We start from the raw sequence: 20,644 nt of genomic DNA, 5'->3' as shown, positions 1-20,644 counted from the left end.
GAATGGAGTAACACTGACACAAATGCAAATATGATCTTTCAAAACTCTTTGACCTATGTGGACATTATTTGCTACCTAGAATGACACTAAATTTCAAAAACCAAGCATACGGTTAGATATTTAAGACAAAGAAAGTGAGAGAAGACCTGTCTTCTTGGCCAGTCACCACCAGGCTCCTTTCATTAGACAGTGATAGCTGTAACTTTTTTAACTGCATAATGCTCATCGAGCATCGCCTGAAGCCGGCTTCAGAGTGAAATATGCACTATTAATTCCCACAGAGAAACAGACCGAAAGCAAATAAGCCAAGCGGTATTCTCAACTCTCTAAACATAGTTTTTGATTCTCAGGTAAGACTCAAATGAATCCCATTAGTATTATCTTCGTTAATGCATAAACTCAATATTTTATGAATTTTGTATTTCAATCTTTTAATGATATTCCTTTCTTGAAATCCCCCCACCCTGACATATTCACAAGTAGTCCTGTGTTTATATATTTATATCCTGGAAAGGTTTATATATAGCTCCAGGTAACCATACAGATTTGCACACATTGTTTTCACCCACAAATTTAAATTTCACCATATGTTAGCCATATTATCACCCATTAGCAAAATCATTCCATACTATATCTTCAACAACGACATTCAGAGATATTTTACAGAACTGACTCTGCAAGTCAGTCTTCATTGTGAAAGGGAGTACCTTTGTTAAAAACTTTCACACAGTATTCATAGTTTTAATGTTTCTTGCTTCCGTTTTAGAGAAAAACTAAAGTTGGAGGTGAACATTTGTTTTGCCTATATATTTCCATCACTATAGCATATAAAACACCTCAAAGGAGTCCCAGCTTTGAAAATGCCATGAAACAATTACTTTAAATGAAAGACACTATTAATAACCCCATTTTCAGATAAGGCAGCTAATAGATTGGAAAGGTTTTAGTATCCGGCTTGTGCACTTACTTAGCTAGTAAGTGACAGCGTCAGCACGTGCAAGACTAGGTCCAACTCCCGAGTTCCTTCTAACGTTCCAGAAGTGTCCTGGTTAAAATTATACCAGTGACGGAATGACAGAATTGAAAGCACTGGCAAATCCTAAAAATGATTTAATAGTCAGTGTCATCTTACCTTCAGAAGAGAAGGAGCTAAAGTATGACTTTTTATTAGCTTCAGATAACTGCTTTGCCAAAGCCAATCAGTACAATAATCATGAAAGAAAAATGCAGGTTAAATGCAGGTTAAAATGTAGATTTCTTCACCCTGCTCCTGAGATTCTCATTCTAGTACTCTGGAATACAACCCAGGAAGGTAGACATTTAGTGATCACACTGGATGATACAAGGGTTCAAGAGCTATACTTTGAAGGATGTTGCCATAGTGAATAGAAAGGTTAACTTAAGATTTCTGACTGGTCATCTGAAAAAAAAAAAAAAATCACAGTATTCCCAGTGTCAAATTGGAGAGACTCAATTGCTTGCCACTGATGCTTCTTATTAAATCTGATTCTAAAATTATTTAACTAAAAAGTTGTATTTAGGAGAGGCTGAGAGCTATAGAAGATTTGAGGATTTAATAACCTGGTTCTTAGAACTAAATAATCCTAGATCTGTTGATAACTGATGGTATTACCAGTGAATACAGTCAACCTGATAACAGATCACCAGTGCCTGGCAGAGGTCTCCAGAATGCGGTGAAATAAAAATTAGATATATCCTCAGGTGAGATTAGTTTTGAGTATAAATGGATAAAAGGAACCAGAGAGAGGTTTAAAGGGTTTTTTGGATCTCTTTTCTCCTCTTGTGCTGCAGTTGCAAATTACAATATGTTCCGGACCCTAGAGGCATCTCTAAAGACAGAATAAGAGTGACATTTCAAATATTCTCCCCAATCTACACTCCCCTAGAGCCATCCCTCTGTTATCTCCCAAAGGCTGTGGTCCTCCAAGCAGTCACTAACCAGACTTGACAAGTAGCAGACGTGGGAGGAGCTTATTTCCTGTACTTCACCTTTCACCCACTAGTCTCTTATAGTCCCAAAACACACTTATTTCAGGTAGTTTATGCTCCTGGTTTTAAGTACAGGCATGAAATCCAGGTTCTCATAGGATGTGGGAAATAAAACATGGAGCTAAATGACTTATAGAAAGGAAAACTCCTTAATAGAGATAAATTGTGTGTGGGAGGGTGGGAGGGGCTGGTGCATGAAACTGATTTTAGTAGTATTACAAGATAAGACCCAAGTCGTTTGGAGATCATCAATGGGTAGGTTTGGTTTGAGCAATGTTTGAACTCTGCAGGGCATGACTAGCAAGATCAATAAAGCAAAACCAGAAGTTCCAAAACTGGTAACGCAATGAAGCTTAAAAATCTGTACAATTACTAGGAAACCTTTATGTTTGGATTCAAATTGAGCTTAATATTTTTTCAGATGTTGCTGGAAGAGGACATTTATAATTGAGTTTTCTTTTTTACTTAAATGTTACCAACCATCATGATCATCAGATCATTTAAAAATGTTTAATATATGCAGTTTTTATATTGTTCTTTTTTTGCATAAGGATCCTTTTTGATAAAAGCAAAATTTAAAAGGAACAAATATATTTTATTTTATTTTTTTTAATTTTTCTTTTTTTTTTTTTTAGATTTTATTTATTTATTCGACAGAGATAGAGACAGCCAGCGAGAGAGGGAACACAAGCAGGGGGAGTGGGAGAGGAAGAAGCAGGCTCACAGCAGAGGAGCCTGATGTGGGGCTCGATCCCATAATGCCGGGATCACGCCCTGAGCCGAAGGCAGACGCTTAACCGCTGTGCCACCCAGGCGCCCCTAAGGAACAAATATATTTTAGACCCTGGAATGTAGGTACTTTGTATTCATTGCCACACGAAAACTGAGCAGCCTGTGTTGTGTGATTGCTTTATCAAAACCCTGTCAATGACATTTAAGGTTATTCTTCATTGAGAGGACCAAGCATGGGTTGTCTATTTCCCCTCAATAAAGAAATTAGATAGGGATTTCAAATAAATTTGCCCTAAGAAAGTTAAAAGCCCCACAGTTCCATCAGCTCCTACTCTCTGGCAGTGTTACTCAGACTCAGGTAAAGAAAGTGTAGGGTTTTTTTGAAAGCTTTATTGTAGCGGTCTTTCACAATGTACATTTTATTTAACTATCTATAGGTAATATTTCTTTAACTTACTATTCAAAAATAAAACCCCAGATATGAAACCAGTAACCAACGGGTTAAGGTGGCTAATACGTGCAACTTAGAAGGTTGTCTGCCACCATGTTTCTCTAAGATAGCATAGTGCTAGGCAGGAATGTTCTCTAACAAAATGTTGATTTAGTTGTTTCGCAGAGACTCAAGCCTTCACAAAGAAACCGGCCAGAACCGGTGGGAACCTCCAACCTTCTCATGGAGCATGCATGAGTGTCTGATGGGTAAACTTTTGACATAGAAGGGCCTAAAAATCTGCCCTTGGATCTTGCTAAGGACACCATTCTCTGGTCATGGACCACATGGAAACGTAAGCAGAAGATCCTCACAGGGGCAGACAAAATAACTTCAACTTTCCCTTACTTTCTAACTTTATCTAATTTTAAAGTCACATAGCTTTTTCCCTCTATACCCAGATACTTTTTCTTTTACCTGTAAGGATCCTTGACTCTCCCCTTTCTAGGAAGTGGATTTGAGGCTTGCCCTCCTGTCTCATTGTATGGCTGCATATCAAAGAAACCCTTTCCTTTCTGCATCCTTGATGTCTTAATGACTGGGTTTGCATCAGACAAATACACTTCAGTTCGATTACAAATTTGGTGAGCAAGCCAGATCGCCACTGTCCATGGTTCATTAGCTCCCAGCCAGTAATGGGAATCTGATGAGTCCATGCAGCCGCCTGGACTCTTTGTCCTCGGGACAGTCCCCACGACCTTACTCCAACTCTTGTGGCAGGGAAATGGATTTGGGTTTCAGTTTGGACAGACATCTCTTGGTGAATACTTTGTATGTGATGGCACATGAGCTTTTTTCTTACTCCTGTTTGGTTTGGCTGATTTCTTCCTTCCATTGTGTTGCCTCTAGCTAGGGCATTTCTTGGCCTTTAAAAGAAAGGTTGATTAGAAAGCCCTTTGGTTCAGTTGGCAAAGCTCTGACTTTTAGGTAGGAACTAGAAATTAGGAAGCCTTTTGTTTCAGTCATTGAAGCCCAGAATTAGGGAGGAACTAATATTCGTAGAGGCACCCTGGGCTTGGTTTGTTTGTTGCTGTAGCTTTTGGTATTTTTGGATAAAATTTTGGAAAAGGGAAATGACAATTCAGTCCCCAAATGCAGCTCTTTTGACTATATTCTCCAAAACTGACCAATGTTTAGTTATATATTTTTTTCTTTTTATATCTATCTTTTTTTGCAATACTGCTTGGCCACAATATTTGTTAGACTCTGGAGAAAAATAGTCAATTAACACATCCATAAATTAGTATACCACATTACAATTATATTTGTTTTGTAAAAGGGAAAAAATAGGATGAAATACCTTATGTTCCATCTTTTATGTTTTCAGAATATCTGAATAAGCCAGCTCAGAAAATGTAAAATTTTACTCCAATTATAAAGCATGTGCTACCCAATTCTATCCAGGGAAAATAGGATATTTTATTAATTACTGAATTAAACTCCCTCACAGCACTAGTCCTAACAACTTGAGCCCCAACAGAGCCCTGAACCAGGACCTCCTACCTTGGGGGGCCAAGAAGTAGGAATGGCCTTCCTTTCTCATTCCCTGTGTGGTACTCAATTTGGTCAGGGAGCATCTCATTCCCAAGGAGGCCAATCTCTGCTGAGGCAATTGGAGCTTAGATGCCAGGGGAAAACCTGCAGGAAAGATTTGGGTCCAGTCTCCATTCTCTAAACACTATAACCATTTATAGAGATGGCCTCAAGAGCGTGAAAAATTTGTTCTCACCTCTATTTGCCACCCATAACCCCATTTGGACAAATGTACCAAACTTATTAATTACTTTCCTTACTTCTAAGGAATACTACATGGTGCTAAAAAGGCTAGGGCAGAAGCTAATCAGCTGTATGCGAACACCCTCAATAACCCCCCAAATTCTCTTGCTATGACAGTTCTTCTTACCATGGATCTCGACTATGGAGACCAAGGTAAGTTAAACACTATTGGGATTGTATTTTAGTTAGATTTTTAAAAAGGGGCCCTTAAGCAAAAAAAAAAAAAAAAGAGAGAGAGAGATTGAAAGAAAAAAAAGTTCAAGAAGTAAAAATTGAGAACCTTTCAGAATTTCTTGGGGGAAAAAATTGAGACATATTAATTACTGGTTTTGAGGCTCCAGAAAATTTGAAAATGGTTAATAGGATGTTTATCAGACAAAGTGCCATGGACATTTAAGAGAAACTCCAAAAACTAGAGGATGCATTGGGAATGCCTAGGTAACAGTTGGCTAAAATTGCCTTTACAGGTTGGAACAGCAGGAACCAAGTGCAAGAAAGAAAATGTCACCGGAAGATGAAACACCAGGCTACTTTGTTAGCCACTGCCCTAACTCAATGGAATCCAAGGACAAGAACCACTATAAGGATGAGGGCGATCCAGGTAAGAAGTTTGGGATCTCATCAATGCGCCTATTGTACAGAAGAGGCCCACTGAAAAAGAAAATGCCCAAGGTCATGAGGTCTCTTGAGGAGACAGAGCCCTAAACTGCCCCCCAGATGCTTGAATTGGTGGATAGTGAGCAGAAATGAAGGGACCCAGTGGTTCTCGTGTACCTTACATAGCCTGCCATCATTTCCCACAAGGAACCCCGGATTACGAGGGCAAATAAGCTCAGATTTTTTGATTGATACTGGGGCCACCTATTCTGTACTAAATACCTGGCCCTCTTGGCTTTCAAATCAAACTATGGCCGTAATGGGAATTTCCTGGGAAGTATTGACTAAAACCTTCCTCCAACCACTAGATTGCCACATAGGCCAAACTCACCTTAATGTTCTGTAGATGCCCAAATGCCCTATCCCTTCACGGGGTCATGACTTATAAAATAAATTGAATGCTAAAGTTCCTTTTCAACCTGGATATGTGGATATAAAAGTACCATCAGAGCAAGCTTGAGCCTTTCAAACAATGCTACTCCATTAAGGTGGAAAGACCTATTAGAAGATAGCATCTAAAAGGTAAGACGGGGGGGGCTGTGCTCCTTCCCTCAATTGTACTCTCTATTTATTGGAAGGAAGGGGAGGGGAGAAGGAAGGAAAGAAGAAAGAAAGATTGGTTGGTTGGGTAGATGAGAAGTCAGGACAAAATCAGCAATTATCATACATGTTAAACCTCGTGGTGGGGTTAAGATTTCAAACCTCAGATACTAACCCTTAAAGGAACATTCTGCCCATTGTTTCTGCTTTCTTGGAATTTGGCCTCACCTGCCTTGTTAATCCCCATACAATACATCCATTTTACCTGTATAAAAACTTGGTTTGTGCAAGATTTAAAACTGTTCACCAAATTGTAGATGATATCCACCTGGTGGTACGCAATCCATATGCTGTTAACGACTTTGGGGACGTTCACAAGTTCACTGTACTGGATTTAAAAGATGCATTCTTTTGCATCCCTCTCAGTTCAGACTCCTGAGAACTGTTTGCATCTGAATGGGAAGACCCCAAGACTAAGAATGAGCAGCAGTGTTGCTGGATACCCCTTCTCGAGGTTTAAAAAACTGTCTCCCCCACAGAAACCATTTGGGGGGAAATCTTAGCCAGAGACTTCCAGGCAGGAACACTCTTTGCCCATATAGATGTTTTGGCTGTCAGCAAGACTAGACAAGCCTCAGACTAAAACATGATTCTGACCCTAACCTTTTTGGCTGAGCAGGTCTCAAAAATCTACCTGTTAATTAGCTGGGTTTTGAAACGTCACAGAGAAAGGAATCTGCTCCCTGACAGGAAGAAAGCATTCCCACAACTAAAAGACACTTGTATACATTCCACCATATTTGGATACCCAATTCTGAACTCACTGATAAACCCTTGTATGAAGTACTAAAAGGAGGAGGAAATGGGCCTCTTACTTCCAGACAATGCCATAGGCATTCCAAAGAGAAGCTACTCAGAGCTTCCACTTGGGACCTCCAGCTATCAGAACATTTTTTTGATTTGTCCATGAGAGACACATGATCAATCTAAGAGTGCTAACTTGAAATTGGGTTAACATAAAAGGACCTGTTGTGTATTTTTCAAAACAATTTGACCTTATAACTAAGGGGTGGCCTGTATGTCTGAGAGCAATCGTGGCCTCTTGTGATCTATTACAAGAAGAGGAAGAATTTACTTGGGGGCAGCCTACTGCAGTGCATAGTCCACCTATGTACTGTCCCTACTAAAGCAAGAGGTTGGCTACTGGGCCACCTCGGAATGGTGAGGCAAATATCAGGCCATCCTATTTGACAATCCCAGTGTTACTTTGAAGGTAGTCTCCAACCCAAACCCAGTGACTTTGCTCCCCCCTGAGGGACACATACATGACTATATACAGATAATTGAACAAGTTTATTCCAGCCATCTCAATGTGATAGATCTGCCTCTAAAACCAGACCTTGAGATATTTGCAGATTGGAGTTTTATGGATCGGGGATGATAAAGAGTTAGATATGCAGCTGTGATCCATCAATAGACAGTGGAAATAGAAGCCTTCCCTCCAGGTATCTCTGTTCAGAAAGCTGAAATAGTAGCTCTCATAAGATCCTTCCATTTCGGTTAAGGATGAGAGAGTGACTTTTTATTGATTCTAAATAAGCCTTTTCATTGGTTTATGCACATGGATCTATCTAGAAGGAAAATGGGTTAACTATGGGAAATAGAAAAATATGAAGACATTTTAGAATTATTGTCCACTGCTGAGGAGACTAGAAATCATACTGCTTGATTGTACCAGGGACCAATCAGGTAGATCAAGACTCCAAGCTTGAACATCTTATGAAAGAGATCACGGGTGCTTTGGTGAATATGACTGATTATGGACAAGCTGCAAATCTTCAATGGATCCTGATCTTCAGAGAATGATTCAATTGACAGTCCAAAATCTGCTAAAATCAATCATAAGTCTGGGCTCCCACTAGTTCTAAACAGTGTATACCCTTGAGGGAGCTATCTTGGAAAAGACTGACAAATAGACTTCACCATTATGCAAAAAACAACAGGTTATATTTGCTAATATTTGTAGACGCCTTCAGAAGTTGGGGTGAGGCTTTTGCATACATTCAGAGAAGACTTGAAAAGTTGTCAAAAACACTTTTTTTAAAGATTTATTTTAGGGAGGAGGAAGGTAAGAAGGAGAGAGAATCCTCAAGCAGAGTCCCCCCTGAGCATGAAGCCCAATGCAGGGCTTGATGCCAGAACCCTGAGACCAGATCGTGACCTGAGCTGAAATCAAGAGTTGGACGCTCAACTGACTGAGCCACCCAGGTGCCCCTCAAAAACACTTTTATTCCTAAATTGGATTGCCACTACCAATGCAGAGTAGCAGTGGGGCATCATTTGTGGCACAAGTCATATAAGCAGTAGCCAATGCCTTGGGCTTTCAATGGAAATTACTTACTTCGGGAAAACCCAAATCGACTGGAAAAACAGAACCATACACTTAAACAAAAAACTTTGACAAGTTTTCCAAGAAACCAACTTAAGTTGGGGGGGGGGGGGAAGCCCTCCTGGTTATCCAAAGCAGAGCAAGAGTGGCCCCTAGTAGCAGGTTTGGTTTAAATGTTTATGAAATGTCATATGTAAGACACTTTCTATGTTCTTTTTATGACATAAGCATTTTTGATGAGGCTCAAATTAGGAAACTGGATACTATCAGGTACATTTAATCTTTAGGAAATACTCTATGTATAAAGTTTGCTTCCTGTAGGTTGATGTAACCCCACAGATGTGCCCTTGTACCACCTGAATCCTGGAGACTTGATTTTTTAAAAATATGGAAGAACAAGCACCTTGAGGACTAACTCCAACCTCATTGAAGAGGACCTTATGAGGTGCTTTTGACTACCCCTTATTCTTCAGGGTAATTGAAGCTATTAAGCCGTGGATTCGCCACACTCAAGTTAGGCTGGCTCCACAAATTCCACAGTTTCCCTATATATTCCAAGGAAGACTTCAGAAAGAACCCTGCTTGCACCAATGAGCCTCTGAAAGAGCTATTTTGTAGAGCTGTTTGGAAGAGAGTAATCTATGGTAAGTAACCTGTGAACTACTCATAGCGTATACATTGTGAATGTTACTCCTTTTTCCTATTGTTTACATTTCATGCTTGGGAAGATTTAGGATTTCTCAAACATTGGCCAAAGCTGCTGGCAATCCTCCTCACTGTTGGCTGTGTTACCCTAAGCCCCACTCAGTATGACCACAACCACCCTATAGTGATGCCCATAACCAACTTCTTTCTGGTCCATAAGCTTTCAAAACATCCAAATTGACATACTCCCTTAGCTTAAAGAGTCAAATTAACCAGGTTAGCTTTTTTTCACTGTTCCCATCCTTGTTTTTTCTTAACTATCCCGAAATATGGGTTCCCCACATTCAGTAATTGAAATCCACTATGAGAAGCTTGTACTTCTCCTTATGCTTACAAAATAACCATAGGAGTTAATAACGTCACCTTTTGTATATTCAGTTGACCCTTTTCCTTTCACCACCTTCCAGAGACATTGGAGAAACATACTTTTAACAAAAGTTACTCATCAGATTCTACTCCTCTCTGTACAATACTAATAAACTTGGCCACATGGGGCCCCCACCCTCTCCCTGAATGCCTCTTACCAGTTACACTAAACTTAACCACATAAATAGCACCTTTAGTGATTCTGCAAAACAAAAGTATTGAGCCCCCTGAATTCACAGAAATGACTATGTGTACCCCCAGTTTTTTCCCCCCTGTGGGTATAAACAATAGCTGGAGCATGGAAAGTACTTGTCTTTTAGGATTTCTGGTCACCCCTTTTTACATATAACTCTGATAAAGTCAGTCATTAAACTGGTTTTTTTCTCTAACTGCTCTACAGGTTAAAGAGAAAAACCACAAAATAATCTTCTAATTATCTTTCCAGAAATTGGAAGAATAAGGTTTGGTTCGTACCTGGGAGAACATCACATTATGCTAGAGAGTGGAATCACGTGAACATATAAGTACAAATCTTTTAATGACTTTAGGAATCACAATGAAACTGCCCAAACCGTACAGAGCAGCCCAACAAAAGGCCTTCAACTCTTTGCCAATTTTAAACAGTAAATTTTTATTTTAACAGAACAAGAGTTCGTGTAGGAGCTAATTCATCATGCTGTACATATATTAATATTCCCTCAGAAGTTAACGTTCCTCTTGACAAAATAAGACAAGTTACTTGGTTACAACAAATCTTTCCTAAAGTCTCAGAATAGCTTTAGACTGGTTTTCAGGGATCCAGTATTCTTGGATCCTTCCAAGAAATTAGGTCAGTTTTACTAACTAGGATTACTCAATGTGAAATGCCTATAGTCATAATTCTCCTTCTTTGCTACCTAATCATAAAATGTGCTATGCAATGTTGTACAAAAACTATTAAAGAGCAAAAGAATTAGTAACGCAAATGTTGGCTTTTAACCTAGAAATAAGGAATAAAAGTTTCATTCTTCTAACTGATCTCCACCCTCTTTCAGCAGGAAGTCGCTGGAGTAATGATTCCAATTCCCTCAAGGAGACAGTGGGGACTCAAACCAGTAACCAAAGAGTTAACAGAACTAGTAAGCGTAACTCCAACTGTTTGCCAAAACCTGCTTGTTCTGGGAAGGCTGTCTGCCACCATGTTTCCATTAGATAACATGCTTGCCAAAATTTTGATTTAGTCGTTTTGCAGAGACTCAAGCCTTCACAAAGAAACTGGCCAGAACTAGTCAGGACCGCCGCCTTTCTCTTTGAGCACGTGCAGGTATCTGAAGGATGGACTTCGGATGTAGAAGGGCCCAAAATCCACCCTTGGACCATGCCAAGGGTCCCAGTTTCTGGTCATGGATCACATGCCAATGTGTGCAGAAGATCCATGCACGTAGAGGCAACCAACTGACTTCAATCCTCTGTTAATTACTTCACTTATCTGATTTTAAAGTCAGGTAGTTCTTCTCTATACCCAGATTCTTTTTCTTTTGCCATTACGTTTCTCTTACTCTCCTTCAGTGGGCAGATTTCAGGCTTGCTCTTCTCTCTCCTCCTTCGGCAGCCTCTCAAACCCTTGCTGCGTACTGCATCTCACTAATTGGCTTTTTTTGCATATAGGGCAACTAAAGTTGAGATCAATTACATATGGGGTGTGGCCCCAGATGTATAGGGAAGAGGCTAAACCTTATTTTACAATTATATAAAAGTGAAGTGGCTTTACCTCGACCCTGTCACAATGCCTTGAAATCCCACCAGTTCTGACCCTTGAGATACTGTCTCCAAGGTTACAGGATACAAATGCAGATATGAAAGATAACACTCCAGGAACACCCAATACTTCCTACTGTGAGTAATCAGAGTGGGAACCAGCAAGGGTGAATTCTAATTAACAGAATACCAAGAGGAAGAACAATGGAAACACTGATGTTCTGAGACTAGATGGGGGCAGTCATGGATGGACCACCTGCGTTATAGAACAAGCAAAACAGGGCACTGATGAGGAGGCCAGGGGTGTGTGGAGAAAGGTGCCACGAGAGTACACGAAGAGATGAAACCAACATTGAATAGAAGCATAATGTAGAATTATTACACGAAGAGATGAAACCAACATTGAATAGAAGCATAATGTAGAATTGTATAGGCAGCAAAATCACGTTACAGAATAGCTAACAATCCAGGCTTGTAATAAAAATGTATTGAGTGCAAAAAGCTGACACAAATGAAGATACAGTCATTGGTATTTGTATGTAAGTATGAAGCAAACTGTCAGGAGACCCTTGATCACTTAGAATAAAAATTATGTATCTCTCCTTCATTTGAATAAGAAATATATAGAGAAACTTTAGCATTTGTTTTTTTCTGAATCTTTTTGGTTTTGATCTCAGTATTGAGAGAGTTACAAGAATGGAAAGTCCCCACCAGCAGAGATTGATAATTCACTCCCACTACAAAGACAGACAGTAAGCATACCCGTTCTCCAGAGCAGTGCCCGATTCTGAACAATCATCCAGATCCCAAGAGATTTCCCTGGCTGTTAGAGGCTTTTGATCTTTGTTTTTCCTGATACATTCCTGCATGGCCAGATCATGGTGCTCAAAAGTCTTAACTTTACATAAACCTTCAAGTTCCTCTCCTCTGTTTCCAATTTTCTATTTCCCGAGTGAATCTCTAGTTCATACACCAAAAATCTTAACATAGGTTTTGAGTCAATTACTTGGACTTTCTCTATAGATATATAGATGATATAGACAGATGATATATATATATCTATATATATATATAGATGATATATATATGATGATATATATATATCTATATATATATATAGATGATATATATATGATGATATATATATATATCTATATATATATATAGAAATCCTATAGCTGGAGAGATACACGTCAGAAATAATATCAAGTGTTGATAAAGATATGCTGTATTGAGAGCTAGCATAGGGAGAAATGTAAATTGATCCAAAAACTTTGGAAAGGAATTTGGCATTATTTACACGTTTGGGCACATACACTGGATAAACTTGCATCAGCGTACCACCAGAAGCCATGGAAACAAATGTTTGTAGCACACTGTTTATAAGAGCAAAATCTGGAAACCGAATTTCCACTGACAGGAGAATGTGTAATAAACTAAGTATATTTTGATAAAGCTTTGGGAATAAAGGAAGTCTATAGCTACATGCATCAACATGAATAAATTGTGTCAACGATGTTGCTTGATAAAATTGAGTCACGATAGAATACACCGAGTCTAACACCGTTTATATAAAGTTCAAAAGCAATAAACGCTAATATAGTTCATATGGGAATACTTGTCTCTATCTTATGTTTTTAAGAGAATGATAAACACATGCTCAAAATTGGTTATCCCTGTGGGAAGGGGGGGAAGAATATGATCAGGGAGAGACACAATGCATCAATAACGATGTTTTTTAAGCTGTGGTGAGTACACATGTGGCCATTTGATTATCCTTCATACTTCATAAATATGTTCCTATATATGTTGAATATTTCAAAACAAATTTAGGATATTATAGTCAAAAAAGCATTTTAAATTGTATCTCAAATCTCTGTGCCTTAAACTGAAAAAATACTATATAATGTGACTGATAATACACACAATATTTGACCAGAGAAGAATGGTGCACTGACAGAGAAAATACTGAATGTTACTTAGAGCGGACATGATAATATATATAAAGTCATTTTAATTCTGCCACATGGTAAATACTTAATATATGTTAATTATCCTCCTGCATTCCACCACCACAAAATAAGCATGTGGCATTGGTTAATAATTATGATGCAAGAGAGGACAATGGTTAAGAATGTGAGTGCATGTTACTTAGAGAACCTGAATTTGAATCTCAGCTCTCGGTCACTAGTTATGGGACTTCCCAAATTCCTCCTCTGTGCCTCAGTTTTTTTAAAAAAATTTTAGATAATAAGTTATTAATTAGTGTTCTTGTGATGAGTAAATGAGACAAAACTAGATGAATTGTTCATTTAATAATTTCCATGCCTCAGGAACTGTGTTGAGTTCTGTATATGAAGTAATACAAATATCAACATGGCAGCAGTACTAATTTCTTAGAATTCTGTTCATACTTCAATTTGGCTATTGTTAATGAACCTAAGAGGTAAGTATAGAAAAGCTCAAGGTTGGCAATATCTATAATCAGCTGGTTTGAATGTCTCATCTCTCATTTCTACCCTATAATTGCTTTCTTTTTATTAAGAAAAAAGACCGAGTCTCTGTCCTAATGATTTTTTTTAAAAGGCGAGAAAAAGCAGGGACAGTTTTGAAGAATCATCAGAAAGATCACATACACATTCCTAAAATTAAACAACCTGATTAAATGCCAGGCTGAATTTGATTTGCAATATGTTACAACAAGGAAAGCTTATTTTGAGGCCAGCTTAAGGTCTAAGTATTCACTGCATCAGAAAATAGAAGTCTTCAGTGCAGATAGAACTTAGACCTCATGTAAAATTCAAAACAGGATTGGACATGCATAAAAGTTCCACTCAGAAGTGTACACACTTCAAGAAACAAAATCACACTAAGTACCACCTTTATTTAGCATGGCCCTTGACAAACATTTCAATCTGACTGCCGAGAGGCTTCAGATTGAATAAACTGTAGTTGAAGGAACACATCTAATTGTAATATTACAAAGAGTTTTCTTGAATTTCAAGTTCAGATGCAATACATCTAGCCACGTATTATTAAAAAAACAGAAAAGAACAATATTCAAGGAATTCCTCTACATGACTTCAAGACTTACTGTATTACTACAGTAATCAGCACAATGTGGTATGTGAAAGAATAAACAAATAGATCAATTGAACAGAATAGAGCCCAGAAATATACTCCAATAAATAGACTCAATTGACCTTTGACAAAGGAGCAAAAGACATACACTGGAACAAAGATGGTCTCTTCAACAAATGACACTGGACATCCACATGCAAAAAACAAAACAAACTGAATCTAGACACAGACCTTATACCCATCACAAAAGTTAACACAAAATGGATCATGGACTTTAAAATGCAAACATAGGAGAAAGCCTACATGCCTTGGGTATGGCAATGCCTTTTGAAGTACAACACCAAAGATACAACCAATGAAAGAAATAATTGTTAAACTGGAGTGAATTAAAATGGAAAATTTCTCCTCTGTGAAAGGCAATATCAATAGAATTAAAAGAGGCACTGAAAGAAACATATCTGCTAAAGGACTATTATTCAAAATATGTAAAGACCTCTTAAAACTCAAGAAAATAACCCAACTTGAAATTGGGCCAAAAACTTTGACACTCACAAAAGAAGATGTACAGATGACAAGCATATGAAAAGGTGTTCCATATCATGTGTCATCAGGGAAATACGAAGCAAAACAATGAGATACAACTACACATCTATTAGAATAGCCAAAACCTGGGAGACTGACAATACCAAATGTTGACGAGGATGTAGAACAGTAGGAACACTCACACACTGCTGCGGGAATGCAAAATGGTACAACCATGTGGGAAGGCAAGTTGTCAGTTTCTTACCAAATGCAACACATTCAGCATATGATCCAGCAATTGTTCCTTGGTATTCATCCAAAGGAGTGGGAAAACTTATGTGTACACACACACACCTGCACGTGGTATTTATAATAGGCTTATTTATAATTGCCCAAACATGGAAGAAACGAAGCTGTTCTTCAGCAAGTGGACAAATCAACTATGTGTAGACAAAGGAGTGTTATTCAGTCCCAGAAAATGTGAGCTATCCAGCCAAAAAACAAACAAACAAACATGGAGAGTGCTTAAGTACACATTACAAAGTAGAGGAAGCTGAAGGAATTCATTACCACCCTCACAAGAAATGTTAAAGGGAGTTTAAGATGAAATGAAAGAAGGCGAATTAGTTATAGAAAATCTTATAGAAGTATAAAAATCACTGGTAAAAGTAAATCTATAAATTCAGAATACTCTAAGATTGTAATGGTGGAGAATAAATCACTTTTTACTCTACCAGAAAGGTTAAATGACAAAAATATTAAAAATAACTACAATGATTTGTTAATAGATATAACAAATATTGTAAAAAGATGCAAACTGTGACATCAAAAACAAAATGTGGGGGAGGGAGCACAAAAATGTAGAGCTTTTATGTTTGTTTGAAGTTAGTCTATTTTAAGCTGATGATAGATTATAAATATGTTTTATATAACCTCCATGCTAACCACAAAGGAAAAGCCTATAGTAGATACATAAAAGAGAAATCAAACATACCACAACAGAAAACTATAAAATCAAAAAGGAAGAGAGCAAGAGAAGGAATAAAAGATCTACGGAACAAATGGAAAACAACTAACAAAATGACAACAGAAAGTCTGTACCTATCAATAATTACTTTAAATGTAAACAGGTATATTCTCCAGTAAAAAGACAGCAGTGGCTGAAAGAATATATATATATATATATATATATATATATATATATATATATATATATATATATACACACACACACACACACACACACACACATATGTATATACACACACACATCTATATATCTATATCTATCCCCAATATGCAATGCCTACAAGGGACTCATCTCACTTTAGGGACACCCTGAAAGTGAAGTGATGGGAAAAGATATTTCATGCAAAAGAAAACAGGAATAACTATACATGTATCATACAAAATAGACTTTAAGCCAAATATTGTAATAAGAAAAAAGGTTATTATATAATGATAAAGGTGTCAATCTAAAAAGAGGATGTCATATTTGTAAATATTCACCCAACATATTGACATAAAGTGAATACAAACAGGCCTAACAGGAGACATGGACAGCAATAATATTGGAGGATTTAATATACCACTTTCAACAATGGATGAATCATCCAGACAGAAAATCAATAAGGAAGCTTTGAACTTAAAGGATACATTGGAACAGATGGACCTAACAGATATTCCACTCGCTAGCAGCAGAATACACATTCTTCTCAGGTGCACATGGCACATTCTCCAAAACAGTTCACATGTTAGGTCACAAAACAAGGCTTAAAAATTATTAAAATCATATGAAGCATCTTTTTCTGATAATGGTATGAAACTAGAAATTAACTACAGGAAGTTAGAAAATTTACAAATATGGAGATTCAACCATAATCTCCTAAACAAATGGCTCAAAGAAGAAACAAAGGGAAATCAAAAAATATCTTGAGACAAATGAAAATGGAAATATAGCATACCAAATCTTACCAGATGCAGCAGAAGTAGTTCTAAGAGGGAAGATCATCAAAATAATGCCTACATTCAGAAAAAAAAGTCATCTCTAATAAGCAAGCTAACTTTGTTTCTCAAGGAACAAGAAGGAAACAACAAAGTAAACCAAAAGTTAGTATAATAAAGAAAATGAAAAGGATCAGAGAGGAAATACATGAAATAGAGACTAAAAAAGACAGTAGAGAAGATCAATAAAAACTAAAAGCTAGATTTTTGGAATGATAAGCAAAATAGACAAATCTTTAGCTAGATTCACCAAGAAAAAAAGAGGAAAGAACTCAAAATTATAAATGAAAGAGAAAACTACACTGGATACCACACAAACACCGTAAGAGACTACTGTGAACCATAATATGCAAACAAATTGGTTAATCTAGGAGAATGGATTCCTATAAATCTAAAACCTACTAAGAGGGACTCATGAATATAGAAAATCCAAACCCAAGTAGTTATAATAAAAAGATTAAGTCAGTAATCTAAAAATTCCCAACAGGAAAAGTCCAGGATCAAATTTCTTCACTGGTGACTTCTACCCAACATTCAAAGAAGAACTAATGCCAAACTCTCTGAATCTTCCAAAAAATAGAAAAGGAGGAACACTTCCAAACTCATTTTATGACACCAGCATTACACTGATACTAAAATCAGATAAGGATAATACAAGAAAATTATATGCCAATTTCTGGTGAACATAAATGTAAAATTCATCAACAAAATATTAGCAAATTGAATTCTACAGTATATTAAAATGATGGATCACCATGAGCAAGTGGAATTTATTGATCCCAGATTAACCACATTAACAAATGAGGGATAAAAATCATATGGTCATCTCAATAGATGCAGAAAAAATTTTTTTTACAAAATTCAACTTAATTTCATGATAAAAATTGCCAACAAACTAGGGAATAGAAGAAATGTACTTCAATATAATAAAAGTCATATATGACAAGCCCACAGCTAACATCATACTTGGTGTTGAAGAGCTGAAAGCTTTTCCTCTAAAATCAGGAATAAGACAAGGGTGCCCACATTCACTTTTTTTTTTTCCCAACGTAGTATCAGAGCAGATAGATTAAAAAAAAAAAAAAAGTAAAGCATCTAAAATGGAAGGGAAGAAGTAAAATTGCCTCTATTTGCACATGACATAATATTATATATAAAAATCTCTAAAGCCTCCATCAAAAAACCCTGTAGGACTCAGAGAAAAACAATTAGCATATAATTTCACTCATACATGGAATTTAAGAAACAAAACAGAAGAACATAGGGGAAGGGAAGGAAAAATAAGAGGAAAACAGGGAGGAACTGTAAGAGACTCAACTATGGGGAACAACTATAGGGTTGCTGGAGGGGTGGTGGGGGAGATGGGGTAACTGAGTGATGGGCAATAAGAAGGGCACTTGAGGTAATGAGCACTGGATGATGTACGCAACTTTTGAAATCACAGAATTCTACCTCTGAAACTAATAATACAGTATGTGTTAATTGAATTGAAATAATTTTTTTTAAAAAAACCCATAGGACTAATAAGTTCAGTAAAGTTGCAAGATACATAATCAATATACAAACATAGTTTGCATTTCTATACAAAATTAGTGAACTGTAAGATTAAGAAAACCATTTTACTTATAATAGCATCAAAAAGAATAACATATTTAGGAATACATTTAACCAAGGAAATAAAAGATCTGTATAGTGAAAACTAAGACACTGGTTAAAGAAATTGAAGAAGATATAAATATATGGAAAGATGTTCTGTGCTCACGAGTTAGAAAAATTAGTATTGTTAAAATATACATACTACCCAAGCAGTCTATACATTCAATGCACATCTCTATCAAAATTCCAATGGCATTTTTCACAATGTGGTTTTAATAGAACCACAACAGACCCTGAATAGCCAAAGCAGTATCAAGAAAGAGCAACAAATTTAGAGGCATCATACTTCCTGATCAAAGTATATTACAGTCCTATACTAATCAAAATGGTATGGTATTGCCCTAACAGACACATAGACAAATGGAACAAAATTGAGAGCCCAGAAATAAACCCATGCATGAATATTTTAAGAAAGGAGACAATAACGTACAATGAGGAAAAAGATGGTCTCTTCAATAAATGGTGCTGGGAAATAACACTGAATTATATATTTAAAAGTTTCCAGGAGAGTTGGTCTTAAATGTTCTCACCACAAAATAGAAACGATAATCGTGAGATATGATGGGTATGTTCACTAATCTTATTGTGTCAATCATTGAACAATATACATGTGTATCAAATCATCACATTGTACACCTTAAACTTTCAAAATGTTGTGTGTCAATTTTATCTCAATAAAGCTTAAAAAAAATAAAGGACAAAATCTTAAAAGCAGGCAGAAAAAAAAATGACACATCACATATAGGAGAACAATAAAAATCAAGGCTGACTTACTAGAAATGATGGAGCGCTGAACAAAAATGGAAAAAGATACTGAAAGCACAGAAAGAAAAAATAAACTTAACACAGACTTCTGTACCTTTCAAAAAATTAGAATGAACTCCAAGGCTTTGAAAGCAGGGACTCAGATGACTTGTGAGTATGGAAGCATTATTCACAATACCCAAAAAATACCCAAAAAGTGGAAACACAAATATCTATCATTGAATGAATGGATGAACAAATGTAGTGTATGTATACAATGGCGTGTCATTCGGCCTTAAGAAATAATGAAATACTGAAACTTGCTACAACATGGATAAACTTTGAAAATATATGCTAAATAAGGCAGTCACAAAAGGACAAATATTGTGTTGTTCCACTTATATGAGTCACCTCGAATAGGCAAGTTCATGAAGACAAGCATAGAGGTGCTTAGGGGAAAGGGAAAGAGGGAGAATTGGGGCATTACTACTTGCTACAAAGTTTCTGTTTGAGATGATGAAAAATGTTGGAAATAGTGGCAGTGGCTGCACAAAGTTGTGAATGAAGTTAATGCCAACTGAATTGTACACTTAAAATTATTAAAATGGAGACATTTATGTTACACATTTTACAATTTTAAAAAATCAATGTAATATACCCCAAACTGTTGAACTGTACATTTTAAATGGGTGAATTGCATGGTACGTAAATTCCATCTCAATAAAGCTACTAAAAAATGCAAAAAAGAAAAGAAAAAAGAACACTGTGGACAAATGCTGATGAGAGAAGAGATTAGAAAGAAAAAAAATCCTTCTACTTCTCAACAAATTCTTCCAAAGGTGAGTGGTAGTGACTAAGAAGTCATTGTGGTTTTGTGTAAAACTGTGGCCATCTTTAATTCTTTATTTCTAGGTACTAGAATTATAGCACCCTACCCACTCCCTCTTTCCCCCTGCTACACTGTTAATGTGTACACTTTACTTCTAATTTTATTTTCAAGAGGGTCCTGGTTAAGACAGATAAATCGTATATGTGGCAGATAAACTTGTTTTTTTGTTGTTGTTGTTTTTTGGGTTTTTTTTGTTTGTTTGTTTTGCACAATTTAGGTTTCCTGGCCCAGTTTTTATTTCAGCACCAACTGTGGTTCGAAGTTGCATGCATACTGAAAGAGTCCTATTTATCTCTCCTTTTCAACCTCAGGGCACGTTCTGAACGTGGAGAATTGGCTTAGGTAA

This window comes from Ursus americanus, chromosome 6, assembly GCF_024610735.1.
Source record: "Ursus americanus isolate L20-20 chromosome 6, mUrsAme1.1.p, whole genome shotgun sequence".
Lineage (NCBI taxonomy): Eukaryota > Metazoa > Chordata > Mammalia > Carnivora > Ursidae > Ursus > Ursus americanus.
This window is presented reverse-complemented; position numbering follows the sequence as displayed.